Below are 12,497 nucleotides of genomic sequence, written 5' to 3'. Positions count from 1 at the left end.
AAATACAGAATGGTATAGATGCAAGCAGGTTTTTCCCACTGAGGTTGACTGAGACAATTGAGGTCATGGGTTAAGGGTGAAAAGTGAAAAGGATGGAAGGTGAAATGTACAAGGGGAACATGAGGGGAAACTGCTTCATTCAGAAGGTGGTGAGAGTGTGGAATAAGCTGCCAGCAGAAGTGGTGGATGCAGGTTCAATTTCAACATGCAAGAGAAGTTTGGATAAGTACATGGATGGGAGGGGTGTGGAGGGTTGTGGTCCAGCTGCAGGTCGATGGACTAAGTAGAATAATAGTTTGGCATTGACTAGATGGGCTGAAGGGCCTGCTTCTGTGCTGTAGTGTTTTGTGGCTCTATGACTCCAATTAGATCAAGAGGCTCTCTTGTTCATCAGGCTAAAAAAAACAGCAGTTTATTTCCAGCATTTTGTTTATTCTTCTTTTACATTGAAATAATATTTTGGCTCCATTATATACAAATTTTACACCACACTTTGAAAATGCTACAAGGTCAGACTATTCATAAATTTGCTCTTGAGCTTAAGTGGATGTCTGCAATTGGCTTACCTCACTCTGTTATTTCATTCAGAAATCACTACCCGAGTCATTACTTTTCATTAATTGGTTCCTCTTCTTGAGTTGAGTGCATAATCTTGGCCTGATGTGTTAGTGCTGAGTGAACAGGTGCAGATTGTAAGACAAATTTAGAAATTCATTAACTCTGAGCCTGGTTTTGAGGTGGCTAAGCATTCATCATGGAAGTTGTCAACGTTGCTTACAAGACTCATTTGAAGTGTGGCATTCTTCCTACAGGCAGTTGCAGAGGAAGCGTTATCTTGGATCTGTCAGAAATCCGGAGGAAATTAGTGTTATAATGTTACTTCAGGACTTCCTGCAATCAATGCTGGTCACTTACTTCGCCGACTGAAGTGATGTGGGAGACGGAAGCGTGACGGCAGGCGGTGTGTGCCACTGCCAGAGGAACCCTGTTCTCTCTCTTTCTGATAGACAGTGAGAGCCTGTCGATCCTCGGGTCAGGGGGGCTTGGAGAAGCGACGTGGAAGATTGTAACATCAGAACAGCATTGGAACAGCGAGTTGCTAGTCTCCACTCTTTTTGTTGCAGGGGCGACCTCTCTCTCCCTCAATGAACCTATCTGAGATATCGAGGTGCTGGGTTATGGACTGTAACTTATGATGGACTCTAGATTAAGTTCTCTTTGGGGGGGCTTTTGCTATTGCTTGCATGGTGGGGGGGTGGAGGGTCGGTGTTTCTGCTGGCACAAGTGGAGGGGGGTAAGGAGCATGTCGATGCTGCTGCTTGCGCGTGGGAGGGGGTGTGGGGGCTTTGGGGTTTTGTTGTTTCTATTATTCATTCAATGGGGGTTTCGTGTTTTGCGGATATCTGTGAAGAATAAGAATTTCAAGTTGTACATTCTCCGATATTAAATCGAACCATTTGAACCTCATTGTAGGAAGAATGTCAAGGCTTTCAAAGGAGTTTAGAAGAGTTTTACCAGTTGTCTAGAGCAGAGGATGTTATAATAAGAGCTAATAACTACCAAACAGGAATGTGGATTGTGCTAGCATGGTAACAGGGAACTGCAGACAAAGCCTACATGTACAGACATGGAATGCAGCAGTGATGACGTCCAAGTTTCAGGATCTTCATTAATTATGTTACAGTGTGAACCCACTGTTGTAACAGAAAATTGGATTTGCTGTTAGACCTGTGGATAATCACTTTATTCTGTAATCAGGATCTAGTCTGTTACTTAATTAAGTGTTTCTTTAACCACCCGATCAAAATGCAGCTGAACTGGTAATCACATCAATTGAGAATATAAAAGCTGTACCGAATTCATACTCAGGCAGATCAGCTTTGACTGGTCTCCAGGCGTGCACCGGTTTAATAAATCGCCTGTTATTTCAAACACCAACTGCATGTGATCTTTCAGTTTCAAATTAAAACATATAATCAAATCAAGTTTAATTATTTTTCAAACCATACATAGGTTCCGCTGAATGAAACAGCGTTCCTCTGGGGCCAAAATGCAAAACATTCAAAATAACAGGTGAACATTGAAAAATAGTGAGTAACATGATCCAAAATATCGTGCAAAGAAGCATATTCACTCAAAAAAAAACATATACAGTCCAAGACTCTGAGCAACAATGTCCAGGAACTGGTTTTACAGTCTCCCGGCAATTTACAGACACACGCAATCCAGCCTGTCATTCCACCGCTCCCACCGCTGCAGTTTGTCCCAACAGAAAGCACAAGGTATGAAAACTTAAACAACAGGAATTCTGCAGATGCTGCAAATTCAAGCAATACACATCGAAGTTGCTGGTGAACGCAGCAGGCCAGGCAGCATCTCTAGAAAGAGGTACAGTCGATGTTTCAGGCCGAGATCAGGGTCTTAGCCTGAAACGTCGACTGTACCTCTTCCTAGAGATGCTGCCTGGCCTGCTGCATTCACCAGCAACCTTGATGTGTGTTGGTTGTATAAAAACTTAAGTTGTTTTCACTTGAGTGACGAAGGCTGTAGGGAGATCTGATAGAGGTTTATAAAATTATAAGAGGTATAACCAGACAGCCAATATGTTTTCCCCAGGGAATGTTATACTAGATTATGAAGACACGTAGTCCCCTTTTATTGTCATTTAGTAATGCATGCATTAAGAAATGATACATTATTTCCTCCGGTGAGGTATTACAAAGCACAGGACAAACCAAAACTGAAAAAACTGACAACCACATAATTCTACATATAGTTACAACAGTGCACAATACCATAACTTGATGAAGAAAGTCTGTGAGCAAAGTAAAGTTCAAAGTTTCTCAAATGTCCCACATCTAATGCAGACGGGAGAAGGAAGAACTCTCCCTGCCATGCCGACCACAATCCGACTCTGAGTCATCTGAAAACTTCGAGCTCTGATCAGCTCTCCGATACTGAGTACTGAGCACCATCTCTGTCCGAGTGATTCGACCTCTTTCTCGGTCGCCAAAAGCAGGCAAGGCCAGGGATTTTGAGGCCTACCCTCCGAAAGATTCCCGACCACACAGTAACGACAGCAGCGGACGGGCGTTTCAGAAATTTCTCTAGATGTTCTTTTGTGATTTCACATCCATTCTCCGTCAAATCAGAATTGCCCACAGCCCTTATTTAACAGATACGACATCATTTTTCACTGGAGAGCTGCGCACGCATGGCACGCTGCCATCTTCTCCTCCTGAGCGTAAATGAGCATACATTTAAAGTGAGATGGAGAAAAGTATTTATGTAGTGCCACATTGACTTATGCCTGGAATTCCAATGTTTTGTTTTATTCAGGGTTACTAATTCAGGAAGTGTAGGAATACTGAAGAAAAGAATGCCTTCATTGTCGCAGGGAGGAGAAAGCATTGGTCCTCCCCTCCCATCCATCCCATAATCTCTTTGACAACTTGCCATCGGGTAGAAAGTGCCATAGCATTAGAATCAGAATGGTCAGGCTGGGTAACAGCTTCTTTTCCCAAGTTGTTAGATTTCTCGCCACCCCGCTGCCACTCTTGCCACTCTGTCTGAATGCCCTGCTGTGCCATCTATCACCCCCAACCCCCGATTCACCAACACACTCTCATCCTGCGCTGGTCACTTTCCATTTTTATTGCTGCTGCTTCACATATTGATGAGACTCCTTGTCTTATTATAACAGTGCCGGTAACATAACACTGTCTCACACAAACATGCACCTCATACTTTATGTCAACCTGTCAATCTTCAGGCCATTTCACTCAGGGGCATGTGTTAATATCATTTTGTGATTGTCTGGGCTCGATCCTAACAATATGTGCTGTGTGTGTGTATGTGTGTGTGTGTGTGTGTGTGTGTGTGTGTGTGTGTGTGTGTGTGTGTGTGTGTGTGTGTGTGTGTGTGTGTGTGTGTGTGTATGTGTGTGTGTGTGTGTGTGTGTGTGTGTGTGTGTGGCCCAGAGGAACAATGTTACAATGTTACAATGTTTCACTTAGCTGGAAACACGTAACATTAAAGATGAACTTGAACTTAACTCCTGTCCCCTTTTTTTTTGTAATAAGTAGATATATCTAACTGCTTGTTTCAGTGAGGATTACATATCAGCAGATTGGAATTGACTTCCTCCAGAACTTTCACTCATATTTCTCAAAAATCCATTTCACTGATTCCAAGAAAGTGATATGATAATTTTGCAGAACTTTAACCCTGGAAACGGAGATTGTCTCACATTTCCACAATAGATCTCATTTGTCTTCTTATATGTAACAATACAAAAAGAGGTTATTTGGCCCATTGAATCAATGCCAGCTTCCAAGACAGCAGTCTCATTATCCTCTTTCTGCTGTCCTTATTCCCATGTGCTGGTGACACAATCCGATTGACCATCTTTTGATTCTTTTTGACATTAAAATGTACCGAGGGCTAATATACAGTAGCCAATTAATCAACAAGTACATCTTTGGAATGTGGAAATTTACCAGAAAAATTAAAGAAAATTTACACAGCCACAGAGAAAATATCTAAAATCTGCATAGACAGAGCCTGAGGTTAGGCCCCGGTAGCAACAAAGTGGCAACATTAACTATTGAGCTACTGTTCTTCCCTTCTGGGTGGAATTTCCAGTGGACAGAACAGCTCTCATAAATGTTATTTGTTTTAAAAGCTTTTACAATGAATTTATATTAAAATACATCAGTTTCATGAGTAATACGTTTGCCTTAAAATTTGTGAGTTTATATCCATTTTTTAAATTTGCGGATTGTGGACTGGTACCTTAAAACCCATAAGGAAAAGGTAGTAGATATAAAAGTGGCGACACAGAGCACAGAGAGATTTGCATGCTTATATGTAGTGCTTGACTATTTTGTCTGCTCTTTTTATTTCGGTTCAGTTCATTATTTTAATGGATTTTATTTGCATTTTAATTTTTTTGGCCTTATTATGTTTTACTAGGAGCTCAGTGATTATGAATGTTTTTCATTGGCTTTAACAGCCACTTGCCCTGCACAACGCAGCCCAGTGCTGTCCTACATTGTGCAGCCCTGACCTGCGTTGACCTGTTTTGTTCAGGTTCTGTCCCACAATGCACTGCGTGTCCTTGCCTTGCACTGCCTGGAACAATATAATGCTGTACTGTTCTATCTTGCCCTGTGCTGGTCTGCACTACACTGTAGTACAGAGAGACGGATCTGTGCTGGGATATAAATCTATGAAAGTGGTGAGACAGGAAGACAGATTCTGATTCTGATTCAGATTCATTTATTTATTACATATACATCAAAACATAACTCTGCCGAAGACGGTCCCAAGCCCAGATGTGAAAGGAGGAGGATTGGGCATGGGACTAGTAACCCATCCCGCAAAAAGCCCAGAGCCATAGAAGCTCCAAAGACCTCATCCCTGGGAGAGAAAGGGTCTAAGAAGATGGACTGCACCCTGGGGATAATTTAGAAAACCTGGCCCAGGATTGAGGACTCTGGCGATCTACTGTCGGCAGATTAAGCCCCAAGAGGGGTATTGAAGCATACAGTGAAATGTTTCATTTGCATTAACAACCGACACAACCTAAGTTAGTGCTGGGGGGCTGTCAGCAAATATTGCTACGCTTTTTGGCGGCAACATAACATCCTAAAATTCTTTACAGAGCAACACAGAACACAACAGGCACCAAAGCAGCAACAGCAAAGCAAGACCCTTTCCTCCCTCAGAACGCCCACCCGCACAGGGCGGCACAGTAGCATAGACTTCAGTGAATTGCTTTACAGTGTCAGTAACTGGGTTCAGATCCTGCTGCTGTCTATGAGGAGTTTTTCTCTCCGTGACCAGATGTGTTTCTTCCAGGTGTTCTGAACTCCTCCACATTCCAAAGGCGTACGGGTTAATAGATTAATTGGTCAAATGGTGTAATTGGATCACAAGGGCTCAATGGACGGAAGGCCTTGCTATTGTGCTGTATCTCTAATTAAAAATAAATAAATAAAACACACAAACAGTCCTCCAACTCCAAGATAGGACTACCTTACTTTCCCTTTTCTATTTTCTATTTATGATTTATAATTTAAATTTTTAATATTTACTATCGATTTGTACTCCAGGGAGCATGAAAAGCAGAATCAAATATCGCTGTGATGATTGTACACTCTAGTATCAATTGTTTGGCGACAATAAAGTATAAACATCCAGTCTCCTGTCTCTCTCCAGGCTTCGGCAGAGTGCTGGAGAAGCCATTTGACACATATATCCCAATCAGTGCAGCATTGAGCACAGGATTTGGGACACAATGTTGGTGATATCACACTCGGAGTACTGTTTGCAGATTTGGTCATCCAGTTACAGGCAGAATGCCATTAAGCTGGAAAGGGTGAAGAACAAAATTGCCAAGATACTACCAAACCTGGAGGGCCTGAGTTACAAGGAGAGGCTGGTGTCATGAGCCCTGCAGGCCCGTACGCCTACATTTATTAATTGTTGATTATCAAACATCATTAATCTCCTGTACTTTCTGCTTAATTTTGTCAAGTTTATTTTGACTGACATGGTTTTAAGCGTACTGTGATTGTTTAAAGCAGATTCCCAATTAGAGCTTATTGCATGGCCCTTGTGTTTTGAGAATGATTCATCTCACAGTGTCACAGACAAGCCACCGATGTTCAGCTGGAATTTTATGAATAAGCTCTTGTTTCTGTCTCAACATGGGAGTCTGTCATTACTCCACACCTGGGTTCGGTCATCTGTCAGTGCACACCGTGGCAGCTGGATAGACTGGGGATATATTTTCCCCTGCAGCATTGAAGGCGGAGGGGTGATCTTATCGAGGCCGACAAAATCTTGAGGGGTTTAGTGAAGCAGGATGGTTAGAGTCTTTTTCAAGGTTAAGGTGGGTGCAGATTTTAGATGAAACATGGAGACATAGAAACATAGAAAATAGGTGCAGGAGTAGGCCATTCAGCCCTTCGAGCCTGCACCGCCATTTATTACGATCATGGCTGATCATCCAACTCAGAACCCCGCCCCAGCCTTCCCTCCATACCCCCTGATCCCCGTAGCCACAAGGGCCATATCTAACTCCCTTTTAAATATAGCCAATGAACTGGCCTCAACTGTTTCCTGTGGCAGAGAATTCCACAGATTCACCACTCTCTGTGTGAAGAAGTTTTTCCTAATCTCGGTCCTAAAAGGCTTCCCCTTTATCCTCAAACTGTGACCCCTTGTTCTGGACTTCCCCAACATCGGGAACAATCTTCCTGCATCTAGCCTGTCCAATCCCTTTAGGATTTTATACGTTTCAATCAGATCCCCCCTCAATCTTCTAAATTCCAACGAGTACAAGCCCAGTTCATCCAGTCTTTCTTCATATGAAAGTCCTGCCATCCCAGGAATCAATCTGGTGAACCTTCTTTGTACTCCCTCTATGGCAAGGATGTCTTTCCTCAGATTAGGGGACCAAAACTGCACACAATACTCCAGGTGTGGTCTCACCAAGGCCTTGTACAACTGCAGTAGTACCTCCCTGCTCCTGTACTCGAATCCTCTCGCTATAAATGCCAGCATACCATTCGCCTTTTTCACCGCCTGCTGTACCTGCATGCCCACTTTCAATGACTGGTGTATAATGACACCCAGGTCTCGTTGCACCTCCCCTTTTCCTAATCGGCCACCATTCAGATAATAATCTGTTTTCCTATTTTTGCCACCAAAGTGGATAACTTCACATTTATCCACATTAAATTGCATCTGCCAAGGGGCATAATTAAAATGGACCCAAGGGGCAAGTTTGTCACTTCACAGTGGATGCATATATTGAGGGAGCTCCAGAGAAAGCTGTAGATTTGGGTTCAATTAAAACTTTTAAAAAACATTTGTACAGATACTTGGATAGGAAAGGTTCAGAGGGGCATGGACCCAATGCAGGGAAATGGGTTTAGCTGAGATTGATATCTTGGAGAGAGGAATAACCATCCAGCAAACCTCCAAGAAGCAGTTCCTCAAGAAGGCTGCATCTCTTACTAAGGTCTCTCACCATTCATGACATGCCCTCTTCTCATTATTACAACTGGGTAGGAAGTACAGGAGCCATCCTCCCGCCACCCCACAGGAATAGGATTCCCCTTGTCCTCACCTACCACCCCACCAGCCTCCGGGTCCAACATATTATTCTCCGTAACTTCCGCCACCTCCAATGGGATTCCACCACTAAGCACATCTTTCCCTCCCCCCCCCGCATTCTGCAGGGATCGCTCCCTACGCGACTCCCTTGTCCATTCGTTCCCCCTCATCCCTCCCCACTGATCTCCCTCCTGGCACTTATCCTTGTAAGCGGAACAAGTGCTACACATGCCCTTACACTTCCTCCCTTACCACCATTCAGGGCCCCAGACAGTCCTTCCAGGGGAGGGGACACTTCACCTGTGAGTCAGCTGGGGTGATATACTGCGTCCGGTGCTCCCGATGCAGCCTTCTATATATTGGCGAGACTCGACGCAGACTGGGAGATCATTTCGCTGAACACCTACGCTCTGTCCGCCAGAGAAAGTAGGATCTCCCAGTGGCTATTTTAATTCCACGTCCCATTCCCATTCTGTTATGTCCACGGCCTCCTCTACTGTAAAGATGAAGCCACACTCAGGTTGGAGGAACAACACCTTATATTCTGTCTGGGTAACCTCCAACCTGATGGCATGAACATTGACTTCTCAAACTTCCACTAATGCCCCACCTCCCCCTCGTACCCCATCCGTTATTTATTTATTTATATACACACTTTCTTTTTCTCTCTCTCCTTTTTCTCCCGCTGTCCCTCTCACTATACCCCTTGCCCATCCTCTGGTTTCCCCCCCTCCCCCTTTTCTTTCTCCCTGGGCCTCCTGTCCCATGATCCTCTCATATTCCTTTTGCCAATCATCTGTCCAGCTCTTGGCTCCATCCTCCCCCTCCTGTCTTCTCCTATCATTTCGGATTACCCCCTCCCCCTCCCACTTTCAAATCTCTTACTCACTCTTCCTTCAGTTAGTCCTGACGAAGGGTCTTGGCCTGAAACGTCAACTGTACCTCTTCCTAGAGATGCTGCCTGGCCTGCTGCGTTCACCAGCAACTCTGAGGTGTGTTGCAGGAAGTACAGGAGACTGTTTTCCTTCACTATCAGATTTCTGAATTGTTCACGAACGCTGTCTCATTATTTACTGGTGGCACTGTTTATTTTTGCAGCTTATAGTAACGTGATGCCTTTGTAAAGCACCGCCACCACAAAGCAACAAATTACATGTCAGATGTCAGTGATAGTAATTCTGATTCTGGACAATTTGGGCTGAATGGTCTGGTTTTGTACTGTGTAACTCTATGCTAGTGTAGCACTGAGTTGGCCTGTGCTTGCCTACCTTTGCTACCTTGCGTAGCCCGTGCCGGACTGTCTCACCCTTTCTATCCAACCCTGTGCTGTCGAACCTCACAATGACTGCGTGACCCTGCAGACCCAGCGGAGTTCTCTATGGCCTCATTCTGCCATGTGCTATCCTGTCCTGTTTTGCTCTACACTGCCCTGCCCTGTGACATCTTACCCTGCCCTGGTTCAGTTTGCCCCATACGTTGCTGGCCCTGTCACACCCTCAACCCCACCAGTGAACTGGGAGCTGGCCTGGCTCAGAACGTATGCTTTTAGCTGGAGCCACTTCCAATCTCTGGCGTGATTTTCATTTTGATGTTAAATGATAAATAAGTATAAAAGCATCCCCAATAGCTTATCTGAAAGGTGGTTATTTGTAATGTAGACTCATAGAACACTACAGCAGAGAGACTCTTCAGCCCATCTAGCCCATGCTGACCTGTTACTCTGCCTAGTCCCATCGACCTGCACCAGGACCATAGCCCTCCATACACCTCCCATCCATGTACTTACCCAAATTTCCCATAAACATTGCAATCAAATCTACATCCACCACTTCTGCTGACAACTCGTCTCACAGTCATCCCACCCTCTGATGAAGAAGATTCCCCTCAGTTTCTGCTTAAATATTTCACTATTTACCCTTAACCCAGGACATCTAGTTCTTGTCTCACTAAACCTCCACGGAAAAGGCCTGATTGCATTACCCAACATAGAGTATACCCATCGTAGCACTAAAGAAGCATCAATATTTCAGTGAGGAAGGTGTTGTTGAAGTAGTTAAAGTTGTTTAAAGCTACTGCTCTAAAACATTGTTCTCCTGTAGTGATGTCTTTAGGCTGGGATGATGGATCTCCAATGTCGCAATCATTTCTCTTAGCACTAATTATGACTTCAGTTAGTGACACTTACTCCCTTGGTTTCTCATTAACTTCTATTTTACCGCAGCTCCTTGAAGTCTCACTCGGTTAAATATTGCCTTGACATTAAGGACGGTACCCTGTAAACTCAAATAAAAACAGATATTCATCAAAGTTGCAGGTGAACGCAGCAGGCCAGGCAGCATCTCGAGGAAGAGGTACAGTCGACGTTTCGGGCCGAGACCCTTCGTCAGGACTAACTGAAGGAAAAGTTAGTAAGAGATTTAAAAGTGGGAGGGGGAGGGGGAAGATCCAAAATGATAGGAAAAGACAGGAGGGGGAGGGATGGAGCCAAGAGCTGGACAGGTGATTGGCAAAAGGGATCTGAGAGGATCATGGGACAGAAGGCCCAAGGAGAAGGAAAGGGGGGGGAGCCCAGAGGATGGGCAAGGGGTATAATCAGAGGGACAGAGGGAGAAAAAGGAGAGTGAGAGAAAGAATGTGTGTATATAAATCATTGGTGGGGGTGGAAGAATCCTTGCCGAAGAAGTAGACTCGGAGATGGAGACGGCGGAAGAACAGTTCTGCGTCATGGCGAACGCAGAACTCGCTGAGGTGTGGGCAAAGGGGGACAAAGGTGAGGCCCTTACTGAGGACAGAGCGTTCTGCCTCAGACAGTTGAAGGTCGGAGGGGATGGTAAAGACTCAGCACGGATGAGAGATGGGATCAGGGGGGGATGGGGGAGGCTGGGGGTGTCAGTGGAGAGGGAAGGGTTGGCGTAAGAGGAAGATAGAGCCTCTGAGGGCCCAGGAGCTGACGGTGGGATCTGAGAGAGACTATATACACACATTCTTTCTCCCACTCTCCTTTTTCTCCCTCTGTCCCTCTGACTATACCCCTTGCCCATCCTCTGGGTTTTCCCCCCCCTTCCCCTTTTCCTTCTCCCTGGGCCTCCTGTCCCATGATCCTCTCATATCCCTTTTGCCAATCTCCTGTCCAGCTCTTGGCTCCATCCCTCCCCCTCCTGTCTTTTCCTATCATTTTGGATCTTCCCCCCTCCCCCTCCCACTTTTAAATCTCTTACTAACTTTTCCTTCAGTTAGTCCTGACGAAGGGTCTCGGCCTGAAATGTTGACTGTACCTCTTCCTAGAGATGCTGCCTGGCCTGCTGCGTTCACCAGCAACTTTGATGTGTGTTGCTTGAATTTCCAGCATCTGCAGAATTCCTCGTGTTTGCATTTTTAAAAACAGACATTGCTGGAAACCTGCAGCTGTGAAGACGAAACAGGAGGGCAGAGATCCTTCATCAGAGCAGGGATACTGCTGTGAAGATGGCAGGGAAGATGGATAGGGCAAAGGGAATATCTGTGATGGAATGAGACCAGATTAAATAGGTTAATAGTGTTGCTTGAGGTAGGTTATCCTCATGGTAGTACATAAAATCATGAGGGGTGTAGATAAGTTTAAAGTTTCAAATAAATTTATTATCTAAGTACATATATATGTTACCAAATACTACCTTGAGATTCATTTATTTGTGGGCATTTACAGAAATAAGTGAAACGCAACAGAATTCGATGAAAAACTGTACTTATCAGATAAACACCAATGAGCAAAAGAAGACAAAATGTGCAGATAAATTTGGATAGTTGCAGTCTTTTTTCCCAGGGTAGGGGAAGTCTAAAATGAGGGGGCAACTGTTTAAGGTGAAAGGGCAAAGATTTTTTTATTTATTGACATACAGTGCGGAGTAAGCCCTTCTGGCCCTTTGAGATGTACCACCCAGTAATCCAAGCCTAATGATGGGACAATTTACAATGGGCAATTAACACCTTTGAGCCGTTCCATCCAGCAATCCAAGCCTAATCATGGAACAATTCAAAATGGGCAATTAACCTACCAACAGGTCTGTCTTTGGAATATGGGAGAAATCGGAGGACCTGGAGGAGCCCCACACAGTCATGGAAAGAACGTACAAACTCCTTACAGGCGGCAGCAAGAATTGAACCTGGGTCACTGGCACTGCAAAGTGTTGTGTTATCCCTTACGCTACTGTGCCACCCCAAGTTCAGGAGTGACCTGAGGAGCAATTTTTTTTTTGGAAGACCATAAGATATAGGAGCAGAAATGGGCCATTCAGCCCATCGATTCTGCTCTGCTATTCAACCATGGGCTGATCCAATTCTTCCAGTCTTCCCCACTCTCCTACCTTCACCCCATATCCTTTGATGCCCTG

Source organism: Mobula birostris, chromosome 5, assembly GCF_030028105.1.
Source record: "Mobula birostris isolate sMobBir1 chromosome 5, sMobBir1.hap1, whole genome shotgun sequence".
Taxonomy (NCBI): Eukaryota; Metazoa; Chordata; class Chondrichthyes; order Myliobatiformes; family Myliobatidae; genus Mobula; species Mobula birostris.
The sequence above is the reverse complement of the archived record's forward strand: the minus strand, read 5'-3'. Positions refer to the sequence as shown.